Source organism: Ranitomeya variabilis, chromosome 4, assembly GCF_051348905.1.
Source record: "Ranitomeya variabilis isolate aRanVar5 chromosome 4, aRanVar5.hap1, whole genome shotgun sequence".
Classification (NCBI taxonomy): Eukaryota; Metazoa; Chordata; class Amphibia; order Anura; family Dendrobatidae; genus Ranitomeya; species Ranitomeya variabilis.
In genome coordinates this window covers 544,093,961-544,111,877 of record NC_135235.1, presented here as the reverse complement: position 1 = coordinate 544,111,877, position 17,917 = coordinate 544,093,961, and the positions used below count along the sequence as shown (strand labels likewise).

The window sequence follows — 17,917 nt, the reverse complement described above, 5'->3', positions numbered from 1 at the left end:
GAAGCAGTCCTTTCTGGTCATCAGGATCCCAAAACCAATTTTCTACCCTACCTCTATGGTAGGTACGCTGTTGGGGAGTGTTTTGAAGCTCCTGGGCCCCAGTTCTTCTATGTTACCCAACTGCCTCAGCGGTGGAGCTTAAAACTGATGCTCTGGATCATAACTGTCTAACACCAAAGGAGCAACAAAACCCAATAGTATGTAGACAATTACCCTATGTTAAATGAATGTGACAGGGTCATTAGTCAAATTGATGAGTTTTTAATGGACCAAACTAGTTAGTAGGGATAAGCACAAGTAATTGCGCATAATTATGGACTTCTTTATGCTAAATAGTGGGAGATCTTTTGCTGAGACCAAGAATTTAAATGGTAGAAACTAGGACCTGTGGTTTGAGAATATTTTATGGTCTGGGTCACCGTTGGGTTGTCCATGGTAGTGTAAGGTACTTGCAGGTACGCGGGATGCAGCGACGACTAGGAGGCAGAACAAGGGTTAACTTTTTTAAATAAGCAGGGATAAATAAGTTAGCAGTAAATACTCCATGCAGGGAGTAAGGGGGTGAAGGTATATTGGGACACAAAGTGTTAACGGTAATAGAGTAATAGCAGAGGGTCAAATAACCAGCTAACTTATCAGTCTCTGGTTCCTGGACGGTGGAGGCTGGAAAATCCCACGATGGTACAGTAGGTGATGCGAGAAGCCTCTGAGCCGGTCCTGGAGGAAAGTGAAGAACTGTCTCTGAATGGCGACAAAGTATCCTGGCCTTCCTACACGTGGTCTCGAAGTCCTGGAACGAGGTGCTGACTGAGGGGAGGTCTGAGGTACCGCAAATGGTGTACAACGTCCTGGAGTGGAGGCTGAAGTCTCACTACTACAATCAGCGTGCACCGTAGGATCAGTACTGCGTAGCGTGTCGGCAGTTGTCAGTGGTACAGACCAGTTAGTATTGTTGGGGTCAGAGGGTAGCAGGGAAATGGTCTCTGGAGGTATACAGTCTGTATGCGCGGGGAATAGAAGGGTGCAACGCGGGCCTGCAGGTTGGCGTCGGTCAGCAAAGAGGGAGTCAACCTTCTCCTGTTGCACACGCTGGGTACACGCCAAAAGCCCCGTTCTCCTGCGCTCAGTCTCTTTTATATCAGACCCACCCCCAACAGTCAGGTGCAAAGGCCTGCTCTGGTCAGAGAGTCCTTCCCCCGTAACAACAGTGACAGCCCCGACAGTTCCGGCCTGGACACGCGAGAGAGACCACTAGCCCAATCCATCTTCCTACAGTACCACAGTGTTTTAGTATAGATACTCATGGTGCTACATTGGCTTAATGTAAATACCAACAGATTTCACTCTTGTGTCATGATTCTCAATGGCGAGAGAACATAGCCCAGCATATATGAGAACTAGCTCTTGGAAGATGGAAACTATACTGACCATGAACTAAACCTGCCGCACAACTAGAAGTGGCCGGGTAGCATGCCTACGTTTTTTAACCCTAGATGCCCAGCGCCAGCCGGAGAACTACCTAATCCTAGCAGAGGAAAAGACAGTCCTGGCTCACCTCTAGAGAAATTTTCCCAAAAGGCAGACAGAGGCCCCCACATATATTGGCGGTGATTTCAGATGAAATGACAAACGTAGTATGAAAATAGGTTTAGCAAAATCGAGGTCCGCTTTCTAGATAGCAGGAAGACAGAAAGGACACTTTCATGGTCAGCAGAAAACCCTATCAAAACACCATCCAGAAATTCCTTTAAGACTCTAGCATTAACTCATAACACCAGAGTGGCAATTTCCGATCACAAGAGCTTTCCAGACACAGTAACGAAACAGCAGCTGTGAACAGGAACAAAATGCAAAAACACAAAAGGACAAAAGTCCAACTTAGCTGGGAGTTGTCTAGTAGCAGGAACAAGCACAGAAGGCTTCTGATTACATTGTTGACCGGCAAGAAACTGACAGAGGAGCAAGGTTATATAGCGACTCCCACATCCTGATAGGAGCAGGTGAACAGAGGGGATGATGCACACAAGTTCAATTCCACAAGTGGCCACCGGGGGAGCCCAGAATCCAATTTCACAACAGTACCCCCCCCTCAAGGAGGGGGCACCGAACCCTCACCAGAACCACCAGGGCGATCAGGATGAGCCCTATGAAAGGCACGGACAAGATCGGAGGCATGAACATCAGAGGCAGTGACCCAAGAATTATCCTCCTGACCGTATCCCTTCCATTTGACCAGATACTGGAGTCTCCGTCTGGAAACACGAGAGTCTAAGATCTTTTCCACAACGTACTCCAACTCACCCTCAACCAACACCGGAGCAGGAGGCTCAACGGAAGGCACAACCGGTACCTCATACCTGCGCAACAATGACCGATGAAAAACATTATGAATCGAAAAGGATGCAGGGAGGTCCAAACGGAAGGACACAGGGTTAAGAATCTCCAATATCTTGTACGGGCCGATGAACCGAGGCTTAAACTTAGGAGAAGAAACCCTCTGTTGTGAATTTGCTTTTTGCTCCCTCTAGTGGTTACTAGTTTTTTGACTCTGGTTTTTCTGTCATTCCTTTTATCCGCACCTGGGTCGTTAGTTAGGGGTGTTGCTATATAAGCTCCCTGGACCTTCAGTTCTATGCCTGGCAACGTAGTTATCAGAGCTAGTCTGCTGTGCTCTTGTCTACTGATCCTGGTTCCAGTTATATCAGCTAAGTCTGCGTTTTGCTTTTTGCTATTTGTTTTGGTTTTGTATTTTTGTCCAGCTTGTTCCAAATCTATATCCTGACCTTTTCTGGAAGCTCTAGGGGGCTGGTCTTCTCCCCCCGGACCGTTAGACGGTTCGGGGGTTCTTGAATTTCCAGTGTGGATTTTGATAGGGTTTTTGTTGACCATATAAGTTACCTTTCTTTATTCTGCTATTAGTAAGCGGGCCTCTCTGTGCTAAACCTGGTTCATTTCTGTGTTTGTCATTTCCTCTTACCTCACCGTCATTATTTGTGGGGGGCTTCTATCCAGCTTTGGGGTCCCCTTCTCTGGAGGCAAGAAAGGTCTTTGTTTTCCTCTACTAGGGGTAGCTAGATTCTCCGGCTGGCGCGTGTCATCTAGAATCAACGTAGGAATGATCCCCGGCTACTTCTAGTGTTGGCGTTAGGAGTAGATATATGGTCAACCCAGTTACCACTGCCCTATGAGCTGGATTTTTGTATTCTGCAGACTTCCACGTTCCTCTGAGACCCTCGCCATTGGGGTCATAACAGTTTGCCAGGCCAGTATTAAATGTTTAATGCATTGCAGAAGAGGGATTATAAGAAAGAAGATTCTGAGTTTTTTTTTTTCTTCTTCCCCTTTACCTCAGAGTGGCTATGCTTGCTGCAGACATGAATGTCCAGACCTTGATTACAAGTGTGGACCAGCTGGCTACTCGTGTGCAGGGCATACAAGACTATGTTATCAGAAATCCTAGGTCAGAACCTAAAATACCGATTCCTGAACTGTTTTCCGGAGACAGGTTTAAGTTTAGGAATTTTATGAATAATTGTAAATTGTTTTTGTCCCTGAGACCCTGTTCATCTGGAGACTTTGCTCAGCAGGTAAAAATTGTTATTTCGTTCCTACGGGGCGACCCTCAGGATTGGGCTTTTTCGCTGGCGCCAGGAGATCCGGCATTGGCTGATATTGATGCGTTTTTTCTGGCGCTCGGTTTACTTTATGAGGAACCCAATCTTGAGATTCAGGCAGAAAAGGCCTTGCTGGCTATGTCTCAGGGGCAGGACGAGGCTGAAGTGTATTGCCAAAAATTTCGGAAATGGTCCGTGCTGACACATTGGAACGAGTGTGCACTGGCCGCTAATTTTAGAAATGGCCTTTCTGATGCCATTAAGAATGTCATGGTGGGTTTTCCCATTCCCACAGGTCTGAATGATACTATGGCACTGGCTATTCAAATTGACCGGCGGTTGCGGGAGCGCAAAACCGCAAATTCCCTCATGGTGTTGTCTGAACAGACACCTAATTCGGTGCAATGTGATAGAAAAGCCGCAAATTCCCTCATGGTGTTGTCTGAACAGACACCTGATTTAATGCAATGTGATAGAATCCTGACTAGAAATGAGCGGAAAATTCATAGACGCCGGAATGGCTTGTGCTACTACTGTGGTGATTCTACACATGTTATCTCAGCATGCTCTAAACGTATAGCCAAGGTAGTTAGTCCTGTCACCGTTGGTAATTTGCAACCTAAATTTATTCTGTCTGTAACTTTGATTTGCTCACTGTCGTCTTATCCTGTCATGGCGTTTGTAGATTCAGGTGCTGCCCTGAGTCTTATGGATCTGTCATTTGCTAAGCACTGTGGTTTTACTCTTGAACCATTAGAAAATCCTATTCCTCTTAGGGGTATTGATGCTACACCATTGGCAGCAAATAAACCGCAGTATTGGACACAGGTTACCATGTGCATGACTCCTGAACACCGCGAGGTGATACGTTTCCTGGTTTTACATAAAATGCATGATTTGGTTGTTTTAGGGCTGCCATGGTTACAGACCCATAATCCAGTCCTGGACTGGAAGGCTATGTCAGTGTCAAGTTGGGGCTGTCATGGTATTCATGGGGATTCCCTGCCTGTGTCTATTGCTTCTTCTACGCCTTCGGAAGTTCCGGAGTATTTGTCTGATTATCAAGATGTCTTCAGTGAGTCTGAGTCCAGTGCACTGCCTCCTCATAGGGACTGTGACTGTGCTATAGATTTGATCCCAGGCAGTAAATTTCCTAAGGGAAGACTGTTTAATCTGTCGGTACCTGAACATACCGCTATGCGTTCATATATCAAGGAGTCTCTGGAGAAAGGACATATTCGTCCGTCTTCTTCCCCTCTTGGTGCGGGATTCTTTTTTGTGGCAAAAAAGGACGGATCTTTGAGACCTTGTATTGATTATCGGCTTTTAAATAAGATCACTGTCAAATTTCAGTATCCTTTACCGCTGTTGTCTGACTTGTTTGCCCGGATTAAAGGTGCCAAGTGGTTCACCAAGATAGACCTTCGTGGTGCGTACAACCTGGTGCGCATTAAGCAAGGTGATGAATGGAAAACCGCATTCAATACGCCCGAAGGTCATTTTGAGTACTTGGTGATGCCTTTTGGGCTCTCCAATGCGCCTTCAGTTTTTCAGTCCTTTATGCATGACATTTTCCGGAAGTATCTGGATAAATTTTTGATTGTTTATCTGGATGATATTTTGGTTTTTTCTGATGATTGGGATTCGCATGTGGAGCAGGTCAGGTTGGTCTTTAAAATTTTGCGTGAAAATTCTTTGTTTGTCAAGGGCTCAAAGTGTCTCTTTGGTGTACAGAAGGTTCCCTTTTTGGGGTTCATTTTTTCCCCTTCTGCTGTGGAGATGGACCCAGTCAAGGTCCGAGCTATTCTTGATTGGACTCAGCCCTCGTCAGTTAAGAGTCTTCAGAAGTTCTTGGGTTTCGCTAACTTCTACCGTCGTTTTATCGCTAATTTTTCTAGCATTGTGAAACCTTTGACGGATATGACCAAGAAGGGCTCCGATGTAGCTAACTGGGCTCCTGCTGCCGTGGAGGCTTTCCAGGAGTTGAAACGCCGGTTTGCTTCGGCGCCTGTTTTGTGCCAGCCCGATGTCTCACTTCCCTTTCAGGTTGAGGTGGATGCTTCAGAGATTGGAGCAGGGGCTGTTTTGTCGCAGAGAGGCCCTGGTTGCTCTGTTATGAAACCTTGTGCCTTTTTCTCTAGGAAGTTTTCGCCTGCCGAGCGAAATTATGATGTGGGCAATCGGGAGTTGTTGGCCATGAAATGGGCATTTGAGGAGTGGCGTCATTGGCTCGAGGGTGCTAAGCATCGTGTGGTGGTCTTGACTGATCACAAAAATCTGATGTATCTCGAGTCTGCTAAACGCCTTAATCCGAGACAGGCCCGCTGGTCATTGTTTTTCTCCCGCTTTGATTTTGTTGTCTCGTATTTACCAGGTTCAAAGAATGTGAAGGCCGATGCTCTTTCTAGGAGCTTTGTACCTGATGCTCCTGGAGTCGCTGATCCTGTTGGTATTCTTAAAGATGGAGTTATCTTGTCAGCTATTTCTCCGGATCTGCGACGTGTGTTGCAGAGATTTCAGGCTGATAGGCCTGAGTCTTGTCCACCTGACAGACTGTTTGTCCCGGATAAGTGGACCAGCAGAGTCATTTCCGAGGTTCATTCCTCGGTGTTGGCAGGTCACCCGGGAATTTTTGGCACCAGAGATCTGGTGGCCAGGTCCTTTTGGTGGCCTTCCTTGTCAAGGGATGTGCGGTCATTTGTGCAGTCCTGTGGGACTTGTGCTCGAGCTAAGCCTTGCTGTTCTCGTGCCAGCGGTTTGCTCTTGCCCTTGCCTGTCCCGAAGAGACCTTGGACACATATCTCCATGGATTTCATTTCTGATCTTCCGCTATCTCAGGGCATGTCCGTTATCTGGGTGATATGTGATCGCTTCTCCAAGATGGTCCATTTGGTTCCTTTGCCTAAGCTGCCTTCCTCTTCCGATCTGGTTCCTGTGTTTTTCCAGAACGTGGTTCGTTTGCACGGCATCCCTGAGAATATTGTGTCAGACAGAGGATCCCAGTTCGTTTCCAGGTTCTGGCGATCCTTTTGTAGTAGGATGGGCATTGATTTGTCGTTTTCGTCTGCTTTCCATCCTCAGACTAATGGACAGACGGAGCGAACCAATCAGACTTTGGAGGCTTATTTGAGGTGTTTTGTCTCTGCTGATCAGGACGATTGGGTGACATTCTTGCCGTTGGCTGAGTTTGCCCTTAATAATCGGGCTAGTTCCGCCACCTTGGTTTCGCCTTTTTTCTGCAACTCTGGTTTCCATCCTCGCTTTTCTTCGGGTCATGTGGAGCCTTCTGACTGTCCTGGGGTGGATTCTGTGGTGGATAGGTTGCAGCGGATCTGGAATCATGTGGTGGACAACTTGAAGTTGTCACAGGAGAAGGCTCAGCGCTTTGCCAACCGCCGCCGCGGTGTGGGTCCCCGACTACGCGTTGGGGATTTGGTATGGCTTTCTTCCCGCTTTGTTCCTATGAAGGTCTCCTCTCCCAAATTTAAACCTCGTTTTATTGGGCCTTACAAGATATTGGAAATCCTTAATCCTGTGTCTTTTCGTCTGGATCTTCCTGTGTCGTTTGCTATTCACAATGTATTTCATAGGTCCTTGTTGCGGCGGTACATTGTGCCTGTAGTTCCTTCTGCTGAGCCTCCTGCTCCGGTGTTGGTTGAGGGCGAGTTGGAGTACGTGGTGGAGAAGATCTTGGATTCTCGCCTCTCCAGGCGGAGGCTTCAGTACCTGGTCAAGTGGAAGGGCTATGGTCAGGAGGATAATTCCTGGGTGGTCGCCTCTGATGTTCATGCGGCCGATTTAGTTCGTGCCTTTCATGCCGCTCATCCTGATCGCCCTGGTGGTCGTGGTGAGGGTTCGGTGACCCCTCACTAAGGGGGGGGTACTGTTGTGAATTTGCTTTTTGCTCCCTCTAGTGGTTACTAGTTTTTTGACTCTGGTTTTTCTGTCATTCCTTTTATCCGCACCTGGGTCGTTAGTTAGGGGTGTTGCTATATAAGCTCCCTGGACCTTCAGTTCTATGCCTGGCAACGTAGTTATCAGAGCTAGTCTGCTGTGCTCTTGTCTACTGATCCTGGTTCCAGTTATATCAGCTAAGTCTGCGTTTTGCTTTTTGCTATTTGTTTTGGTTTTGTATTTTTGTCCAGCTTGTTCCAAATCTATATCCTGACCTTTTCTGGAAGCTCTAGGGGGCTGGTCTTCTCCCCCCGGACCGTTAGACGGTTCGGGGGTTCTTGAATTTCCAGTGTGGATTTTGATAGGGTTTTTGTTGACCATATAAGTTACCTTTCTTTATTCTGCTATTAGTAAGCGGGCCTCTCTGTGCTAAACCTGGTTCATTTCTGTGTTTGTCATTTCCTCTTACCTCACCGTCATTATTTGTGGGGGGCTTCTATCCAGCTTTGGGGTCCCCTTCTCTGGAGGCAAGAAAGGTCTTTGTTTTCCTCTACTAGGGGTAGCTAGATTCTCCGGCTGGCGCGTGTCATCTAGAATCAACGTAGGAATGATCCCCGGCTACTTCTAGTGTTGGCGTTAGGAGTAGATATATGGTCAACCCAGTTACCACTGCCCTATGAGCTGGATTTTTGTATTCTGCAGACTTCCACGTTCCTCTGAGACCCTCGCCATTGGGGTCATAACATCCTCATAGGGACAAAACGAGAAGACAACCACACCAAGTCCCCAACACAAAGCCGAGGACCAACACGACGACGGCGGTTGGCAAAAAGCTGAGTCTTCTCCTGGGACAACTTCAAATTGTCCACCACCTGCCCCCAAATCTGATGCAACCTCTCCACCACAGCATCCACTCCAGGACAATCCGAAGATTCCACTTGACCGGAGGAAAATCGAGGATGAAACCCCAAATTACAGAAAAACGGGGACACCAAGGTGGCAGAGCTGGCCCGATTATTGAGGGCGAACTCCGCCAAAGGCAAAAAAGCAACCCAATCATCCTGATCCGCAGACACAAAACACCTCAAATATGTCTCCAAGGTCTGATTAGTCCGCTCGGTCTGGCCATTAGTCTGAGGATGGAAAGCAGACGAAAAAGACAAATCTATGCCCATCCTAGCACAGAATGCCCGCCAAAATCTAGACACGAATTGGGTCCCTCTGTCAGAAACGATATTCTCAGGAATACCATGCAAACGAACAACATTTTGAAAAAACAGAGGAACCAACTCGGAAGAAGAAGGCAACTTAGGCAAGGGAACCAGATGGACCATCTTAGAGAAACGGTCACACACCACCCAGATGACAGACATCTTCTGAGAAACAGGCAGATCCGAAATAAAATCCATCGAGATGTGCGTCCAAGGCCTCTTCGGGATAGGCAAGGGCAACAACAATCCACTAGCCCGAGAACAACAAGGCTTGGCCCGAGCACAAACGTCACAAGACTGCACAAAGCCTCGCACATCTCGTGACAGGGAAGGCCACCAGAAGGACCTTGCCACCAAATCCCTGGTACCAAAGATTCCAGGATGACCTGCCAACGCAGAAGAATGAACCTCAGAGATGACTCTACTGGTCCAATCATCAGGAACAAACAGTCTACCAGGTGGGCAACGATCAGGTCTATCCGCCTGAAACTCCTGCAAGGCCCGCCGCAGGTCTGGAGAAACGGCAGACAATATCACTCCATCTTTAAGGATACCTGTGGGCTCAGAATTACCAGGGGAGTCAGGCTCAAAACTCCTAGAAAGGGCATCCGCCTTAACATTCTTAGAACCCGGTAGGTACGACACCACAAAATTAAACCGAGAGAAAAACAACGACCAGCGCGCCTGTCTAGGATTCAGGCGCCTGGCAGACTCAAGGTAAATTAAATTTTTGTGGTCAGTCAATACCACCACCTGATGTCTGGCCCCCTCAAGCCAGTGACGCCACTCCTCAAAAGCCCACTTCATGGCCAAAAGCTCCCGATTCCCAATATCATAATTCCGCTCGGCGGGCGAAAATTTACGGGAAAAAAAAGCACAAGGTCTCATCACGGAGCAGTCGGAACTTCTCTGCGACAACACCGCCCCAGCTCCGATTTCAGAAGCGTCGACCTCAACCTGAAAAGGAAGAGCAACATCAGGCTGACGCAACACTGGGGCGGAAGAAAAGCGGCGCTTGAGCTCCCGAAAGGCCTCCACAGCATCAGGGGACCAATCAGCAACATCAGCACCCTTCTTAGTCAAATCAGTCAATGGTTTTACAACATCAGAAAAACCAGCAATAAATCGACGATAAAAGTTAGCAAAGCCCAAAAATTTCTGAAGACTCTTAAGAGAAGAGGGTTGCGTCCAATCACCAATAGCCTGAACCTTGACAGGATCCATCTCGATGGAAGAGGGGGAAAAAATGTATCCCAAGAAAGAAATCTTTTGAACCCCAAAAACACACTTAGAACCCTTCACACACAAGAAATTAGACCGCAAAACCTGAAAAACCCTCCTGACCTGCTGGACATGAGAGTCCCAGTCATCCGAAAAAATCAGAATATCATCCAGATACACAATCATAAATTTATCCAAATAATCGCGGAAAATGTCATGCATAAAGGACTGGAAGACTGAAGGGGCATTGGAAAGACCAAAAGGCATCACCAAATACTCAAAATGGCCCTCGGGCGTATTAAATGCGGTTTTCCACTCATCCCCCTGCTTGATTCGCACCAAATTATACGCCCCACGGAGATCAATCTTAGAGAACCACTTGGCCCCCTTTATACGAGCAAACAAATCAGTAAGCAGTGGTAACGGATATTGATATTTAACCGTGATTTTATTCAAAAGTCGATAATCAATACACGGCCTCAAAGAGCCGTCTTTCTTAGACACAAAGAAAAAACCGGCTCCTAAGGGAGATGACGAAGGACGAATATGTCCCTTTTCCAAGGACTCCTTTATATATTCTCGCATAGCAGCGTGTTCAGGCACAGACAGATTAAATAAACGACCCTTAGGGTATTTACTACCCGGAATCAAGTCTATGGCACAATCGCACTCCCGGTGCGGAGGTAGTGAACCAACCTTGGGTTCTTCAAAAACGTCACGAAAGTCAGACAAGAATTCAGGAATCTCAGAGGGAATAGATGATGAAATGGAAACCAAAGGTACGTCCCCATGAGTTCCTTTACATCCCCAGCTTAACACAGACATAGCTCTCCAGTCGAGGACTGGGTTATGAGATTGCAGCCATGGCAATCCCAGCACCAAAACATCATGTAGATTATACAGCACCAGAAAGCGAATAACCTCCTGGTGATCCGGATTAACACGCATAGTCACTTGTGTCCAGTATTGTGGTTTATTACTAGCCAATGGGGTGGAGTCAATCCCTTTCAGAGGTATCGGAGCCTCCAGTGGCTCCAAATCATACCCACAGCGTTTGGCAAAGGACCAATCCATAAGACTCAAAGCAGCGCCAGAGTCGACATAGGCGTCCGCGGTAATAGATGACAAAGAACAAATCAGGGTCACAGATAGAATAAACTTAGACTGTAAAGTGCTAATTGAAACAGACTTGTCAGGCTTCTTAGTACGCTTAAAGCATGCTGATATAACATGAGTTGAATCACCACAATAGAAGCACAACCCATTTTTTCGTCTAAAATTCTGCCGCTCGCTTCTGGACAGAATTCTATCACATTGCATATTTTCTGGCGTTTTCTCAGTAGACACCGCCAAATGGTGCACAGGTTTGTGCTCCCGCAGACGCCTATCGATCTGAATAGCCATCGTCATGGACTCATTCAGACTCGCAGGCACAGGGAACCCCACCATAACATCCTTAATGGCATCAGAGAGACCTTCTCTGAAAATCGCCGCCAGGGCGCACTCATTCCACTGAGTAAGCACAGACCATTTGCGGAATTTTTGGCAGTATATTTCAGCTTCATCTTGCCCCTGAGACAAGGACATCAAGGCCTTTTCCGCCTGAAGCTCTAAATGAGGTTCCTCATAAAGCAACCCCAAGGCCAGAAAAAACGCATCCACATTGAGCAACGCAGGATCCCCTGGTGCCAATGCAAAAGCCCAGTCTTGAGGGTCGCCCCGGAGCAAGGAAATCACAATCCTGACCTGCTGTGCAGGGTCTCCGGCAGAGCGAGACTTCAGGGACAAAAACAATTTGCAATTATTTTTAAAATTTTGAAAGTGAGATCTATTCCCCGAGAAGAATTCAGGCAAAGGAATTCTAGGCTCAGACATAGGTGCATGAACAACAAAATCTTGCAAATTTTGTACCTTTGTGGCGAGATTATTCAAACCTGTAGCTACACTCTGAAGATCCATTTGAAACAGGTGAACACAGAGCCATTCAAGGATTAGAAGGAGAGAAAGAGAGGAAGGCTGCAGTATAGGCAGACTAGCAAGTGATTCAATTAAGAGCACACTCAGAACTAGAGGAAAAAAAAAAATAAAAAAATTGTAGCAGACTTCTTTTTTCTCTCCTTTCTCAGCCAGTAATTTAACCCTTTTTTGGGCCGGTCAAACTGTCATGATTCTCAATGGCGAGAGAACATAGCCCAGCATATATGAGAACTAGCTCTTGGAAGATGGAAACTATACTGACCATGAACTAAACCTGCCGCACAACTAGAAGTGGCCGGGTAGCATGCCTACGTTTTTTAACCCTAGATGCCCAGCGCCAGCCGGAGAACTACCTAATCCTAGCAGAGGAAAAGACAGTCCTGGCTCACCTCTAGAGAAATTTTCCCAAAAGGCAGACAGAGGCCCCCACATATATTGGCGGTGATTTCAGATGAAATGACAAACGTAGTATGAAAATAGGTTTAGCAAAATCGAGGTCCGCTTTCTAGATAGCAGGAAGACAGAAAGGACACTTTCATGGTCAGCAGAAAACCCTATCAAAACACCATCCAGAAATTCCTTTAAGACTCTAGCATTAACTCATAACACCAGAGTGGCAATTTCCGATCACAAGAGCTTTCCAGACACAGTAACGAAACAGCAGCTGTGAACAGGAACAAAATGCAAAAACACAAAAGGACAAAAGTCCAACTTAGCTGGGAGTTGTCTAGTAGCAGGAACAAGCACAGAAGGCTTCTGATTACATTGTTGACCGGCAAGAAACTGACAGAGGAGCAAGGTTATATAGCGACTCCCACATCCTGATAGGAGCAGGTGAACAGAGGGGATGATGCACACAAGTTCAATTCCACAAGTGGCCACCGGGGGAGCCCAGAATCCAATTTCACAACACTCTTGTCTGACATGGGATGTGGGACGTGGGATGCAATAAAAAATGTGGGACAAATCTAGAATAACGAGTTCTCTACTTTACAATTGCAGCATCAGATAAGTGAATATATTTGGAAAAATGCACAAAAATGTATTCAAAAGTAACGCTCTGCAGACGGAATCAATCACATCAATAATGCTTACGTCCTACTGTCTATATGCCAGGTATATGACTTTTTTAGCAGTTTAGTAGATTATGTTTTTACTATACTTTTATAACTAAACGTATACCTGGTGTTAGGAAAGTCAAACGTAAGCATAGGTGTACTATGTCTGACCATCACAGACAATGGCTCCTCCATGCTTCTGAATACTCCATGTATTTTTTCTGTGTTTAAACACGTACTGATGTCATCAGTATACGGTCTGTGCAGTGTCAGACTGGAAAACATTGCCCACCAGAAGATTTGATTCTGAGGGCCCACATTTCTCCCCCACTGAAGAGTCCCATAGGAACTGCAAGGTTTGCACTATGAACTCTTCTGAAGGAGAAGCCAGGGCCCTCCGGAGGATTGTTCGGTTCTCTGGTGGGCCAGTCCAACCCTGGGTCTGTGTGTCCATTTTTACCATCAGTGTCATCAGAATTTTTCCACGTATGGATATAGAAGCTTCTTCTATCCTTTGCAGTGGTAAAGATATACAGTACCGCCCATAGATGGTACACTGATTATACACTGATGCCATCTGGATGCTGGACGTGTTTTTCATTGACCCATAGATATGTATTAGCACTTTTCATCTGTGATACCGGATAAAAAACAAAATGTCTCCATGAGTTTAGCACTGTGAAAAAAGACAGACATGTGAATTGCACCAAAGACTAGAATGGATAGGTGCTGTATCTGTGAAAAAGGATAGAACACCTGAGTGCAACATGGATGTCTGAATGAGGCCTTAGGCAGAAACGAAAGAGACTTTACAGATTTACTAAATCTGCCCCAAACATGTGAATATGATTTTACACTCAAACTGTTCTAATCACCATTCACCACACATATTCTCATACCACAATGCACTATCACACACAGATGCACAAGTACAACACATACTGTATGGAAACCATTCAGGGACAGACTGGGACTAGAGAACTCTCTTAGAAAAGCTATCAAAACACTGAGAGACATGAGGGACGTAGTTATCAAACGGGCTGACAAGGGGGGAAATGTAGTAATCTGGCCGGTTGAGATGTATGAGGAAGAGGTTTAGGCAACTAACTAAAAAGGAGTCTTATCGTAGACTCGACACCCTACCTCTGTTAGCCTTCCAGCGAGAACTCACTCACCTTTTAGATGATGGAGTGGAGAACAATGTAATTACCAACAAGATGCGAGAGGCTTTGCTACCAGAATTCCCTGTGGTTCCCACCTTCTACGTGCTCCCCAAAGTTCACAAGGACCCCCGATGCCCACCGGGTAGACCTATAGTTTTGGGCATCAGGGGTCTTTGTGAACCAGCATGCAGATTTATTGATTTTTATCTGCAGAAGTGTGTGGAGACACTACCGTCCTTTGTAAAGGACACCACCGATGTCCTTAAGAGACTGGATGGCCTCATTCTCGATGATGACATGTAGCTAGTGACTTGCGACGTGGAGTCCCTATACACGTCGATCGACCACAGCCACGGGATACGAGCTGCTCAATTTTTTCTGAATATGACCAATCTCGACTCAGGACTTATTCAATTTATTTTGGAACTGTTGAATTTTATACTTACTCATAATTTTTTAAAGACCACCCCTTCCTACAGCTCCAGGGAACAGCAATGGGGGCATCTTGTGCGCCCTCATATGCTAATTTGTTCCTGGGGCTGTGGGAGAGGGATACGGTCCTTGACACACCTGGTCACAGCTCTGTTGTCTCGTGGCTGCGGTACATCGACGATGTATTTTTCATTTGGCAGGGCTCCACGTCGCAACTCGATTAATTCCTAGGTCATCTTAATAACAACTTATTCAACATCAGATTGACCTGGAAATACAGCCAAAGCTCAATCGATTTTTTAGATCTTCAAATTCTTAAACCCAGCGATGGCACAGTATGCACAGATATTTTTAGGAAGACGACTGCAACGAATGCATTATTGCACTTTTCATCTTTACATCCACCCAAATTAAAGAGCTCTATCCCTATAGGGCAATTCCTGCGAGCCCGGCGCATCTGTTCAACTGATGCAAGTTTTCATAAGCAGGCAAAGGACCTGCATCAAATTTTTAAAAATAGGGGTTATCCGTCCAGAGATATTGCTAAAGGTTATTCTCGTGCCCTGAATGTAGACAGAGCTAATCTATTATCTAAACCATCTAAAAAGAAAAGTACATCCACAAATACAGGACCCAGATTTATTACTAAAGGCCCCGTCTCACACAGCGACGCTGCAGCGATACAGACAACGATGCTGATCGCTGCAGCGTCGCTGTGTGGTCGCTGTGTGGTCGCTGGGGAGCTGTCACACAGACAGCTCTCTCCAGCGACCAACGATCAGGGGAACGACTTCGGCATCGTTGAAACTGTCTTCAACGATGCCGAAGTCCCCCTGCAGCACCCGGGTAACCAGGGTAAACATCGGGTTACTAAGCGCAGGGCCGCGCTTAGTAACCCGATGTTTACCCTGGTTACCAGCGTAAATGTAAAAAAAAACAAACAGTACATACTCACCATCTGTTGCCCGTCAGGTCCCTTGGCGTCTGCTTCCTGCTCTGACTGATCCGCCGTACAGTGAGAGCAGAGCGCAGCGGTGACGTCACTGCTGTGCTCTCACTTTACGGCGGCTCAGTCAGAGCAGGAAGCAGACGCCAAGGGACCTGACGGGCAACAGATGGTGAGTATGTACTGTTTTTTTTTTTTTACATTTACGCTGGTAACCAGGGTAAACATCGGGTTACTAAGCGCGGCCCTGCGCTTAGTAACCCGATGTTTACCCTGGTTACCAGTGAAGACATCGCTGGATCGGTGTCACACACACCGATTCAGCGATGTCAGAGGGGCCTCAACGACCAAAAAAAGGTCCAGGCCATTCTGACACGACCAGCGATCTCGCAGCAGGGGCCTGATCGCTGGTACGTGTCACACATAGCGAGATCGCTACTGAGGTCGCTGTTGCGTCACAAAACTTGTGACTCAGCAGCGATCTCGCTAGCGATCTCGCTATGTGAGACGGGGCCTTAAGTTCTACTCCAACTGGGCTGAAATTAATCAAATCTTTAGGAGGCACTGGCCTATATTACTAACAGATAGAGATCTGCAAGGTCAAATAACTTCATACCCCTCGATTACTTGGCGCAAGTCTCAGACTCTGGGGGACGTACTATGCAGAAGTCATTATATACCCCCTAAAAACAGCTCTTTTTTGAACAGTAGCAAAGGGGCTCCATGGGGAAGTTACCCATGTGGAAATTGCTCATTATCATTAGGGCAAAAGAATTTTCAAATTCCAGGGGTGATGCGATTTACAAAATAGTCCATCACATCACTTGCAACACAGAGGCAGTTGTCTATCATGCCAGCTGCCCCTGTGGATATATATACATCGGAATGACAACCAGGCCCTTGAAAATACGGATTCAAGAACATATTAGAGACATAAAAAATGCAGTGGATTGCTCGGAACCACACCTCTTAAAAACTATTCCGAGACATTTTTTCGAGCATCATAGGTGTAACCCAAAGGGATTTGTAGTCCGAGGTATAGACCATGTCTATATGGGCATCCAAGGTGGGAATCTTAAACAGAAACTGTTGCAAAAAGAAACACGCTGGATAGTTACCGTACTTTAAATACTATGACGCCTAACGGCCTTAATGAAACCGTCAGCTTCAAGTCCTTTCTTTAATTTTATGTGCGCTATTTTATGAGGGTCATGGAATTTCTCTGTTTTTATTTTTGTTTCTATGTTTCTAATTTATGTCTTGTACTTACAGATATATTTTTTCGGTATGGTTCTGATGAATCATCTGTATGTCGCTTTTTGATTGAGCATCTGTCTGAATCAGCATCTATGGACATTTTGAAGAAAAAATCCGGGATGATTTAAATATGGATATGCGATAAAGCAAGAAATACGTCCTGGATTAAGATGCGATAATCAGGACTGTCATCAACTTGATGTATTTATATCATGCTCTAATTATTGGGAATTGTTTGGTGATCTAGATCTATATGTTGTCATATTTGTTTGTATATGGCTGATAGATTTGTGTAACATAGATGGTTAGCTAACGGAATGTCGCTATGTGTTGGCATCCGGATATGAGTATTAAGAATGATGTTTTCTCTATATCTTGTGATGCTGACATATTTAGAACTTATATGACTAAAGGGTTATGGCTTACTGTACCTATCCCTGACTTATCCAGATGCCCACTGTTAACCACTATGCAGTTTATATACACTTCATCACTATATGACCATCTGGGGTGACTTTAGTGTAATGTAATATCTATTTATAGATATGACTGGCCCATGTGGGCTCCGACTGATCTACCATTGTGGGTAGTTATATCTAATATCTTTTCTTTGACACTCCCTTCTCGTTCGTCTTTTTTTACATCTTTTTCTGACATCATGCACCTATCGGTCTGCCACAAGATCTTTTATACTTACCTATGCGCAGACGCACACCACGCATGCGCTGTTCCTCCCTTCGTGGTGTGGCGGGTCGGTCGCGCTGCCATGGCGATGTGGAGTGATGACGTGAGTCCTCCTCCCCATCGTGCATGTCACGCGTCGACCCGCCCCCTCGAGGGGCGGAGTATCATGCGTGAAGGTGCGCCAGCTCGCTAGGGATTCCCAGTACTCTGGCACTGCAAATGTGCATTATGTGTACGTTGTTTTTCCTCCCCGTGGTGCGACGGGCTGGACACGTTGCCATGGCGACAGGGAGTCATGACGCACATCCTCCTTCCCGTCGTGCGTGTCGCACGTTGGCCCAGCAACCAAACCCCCCCCCTCCATTCTAGGGGGTGGAGCATCACGCGAGAGGGTACGCTGATTCGTCAATGACTTTCCAACTTCTCATACATATACCCCTGACCCTACCCCTTTTAGCCA

General features: G+C 46.3%; 1 long non-coding RNA gene across 1 annotated transcript in view; it reads right to left on the bottom strand.

Annotated features, from left to right (window-relative positions):
- Positions 1-17,606, bottom strand: part of LOC143769140 (uncharacterized) — a 52,289-nt gene extending 34,683 nt beyond the window's left edge. Inside the window, exons 1-2 of the long non-coding RNA XR_013214226.1 lie at positions 17,471-17,606; positions 16,787-16,863 (exon numbers count right to left, since the gene is read on the bottom strand). This is a non-coding gene — a long non-coding RNA (uncharacterized LOC143769140). The remainder of the gene's footprint in view (positions 1-16,786; positions 16,864-17,470) is intronic.
- Positions 17,607-17,917: the final 311 nt, after the last annotated feature.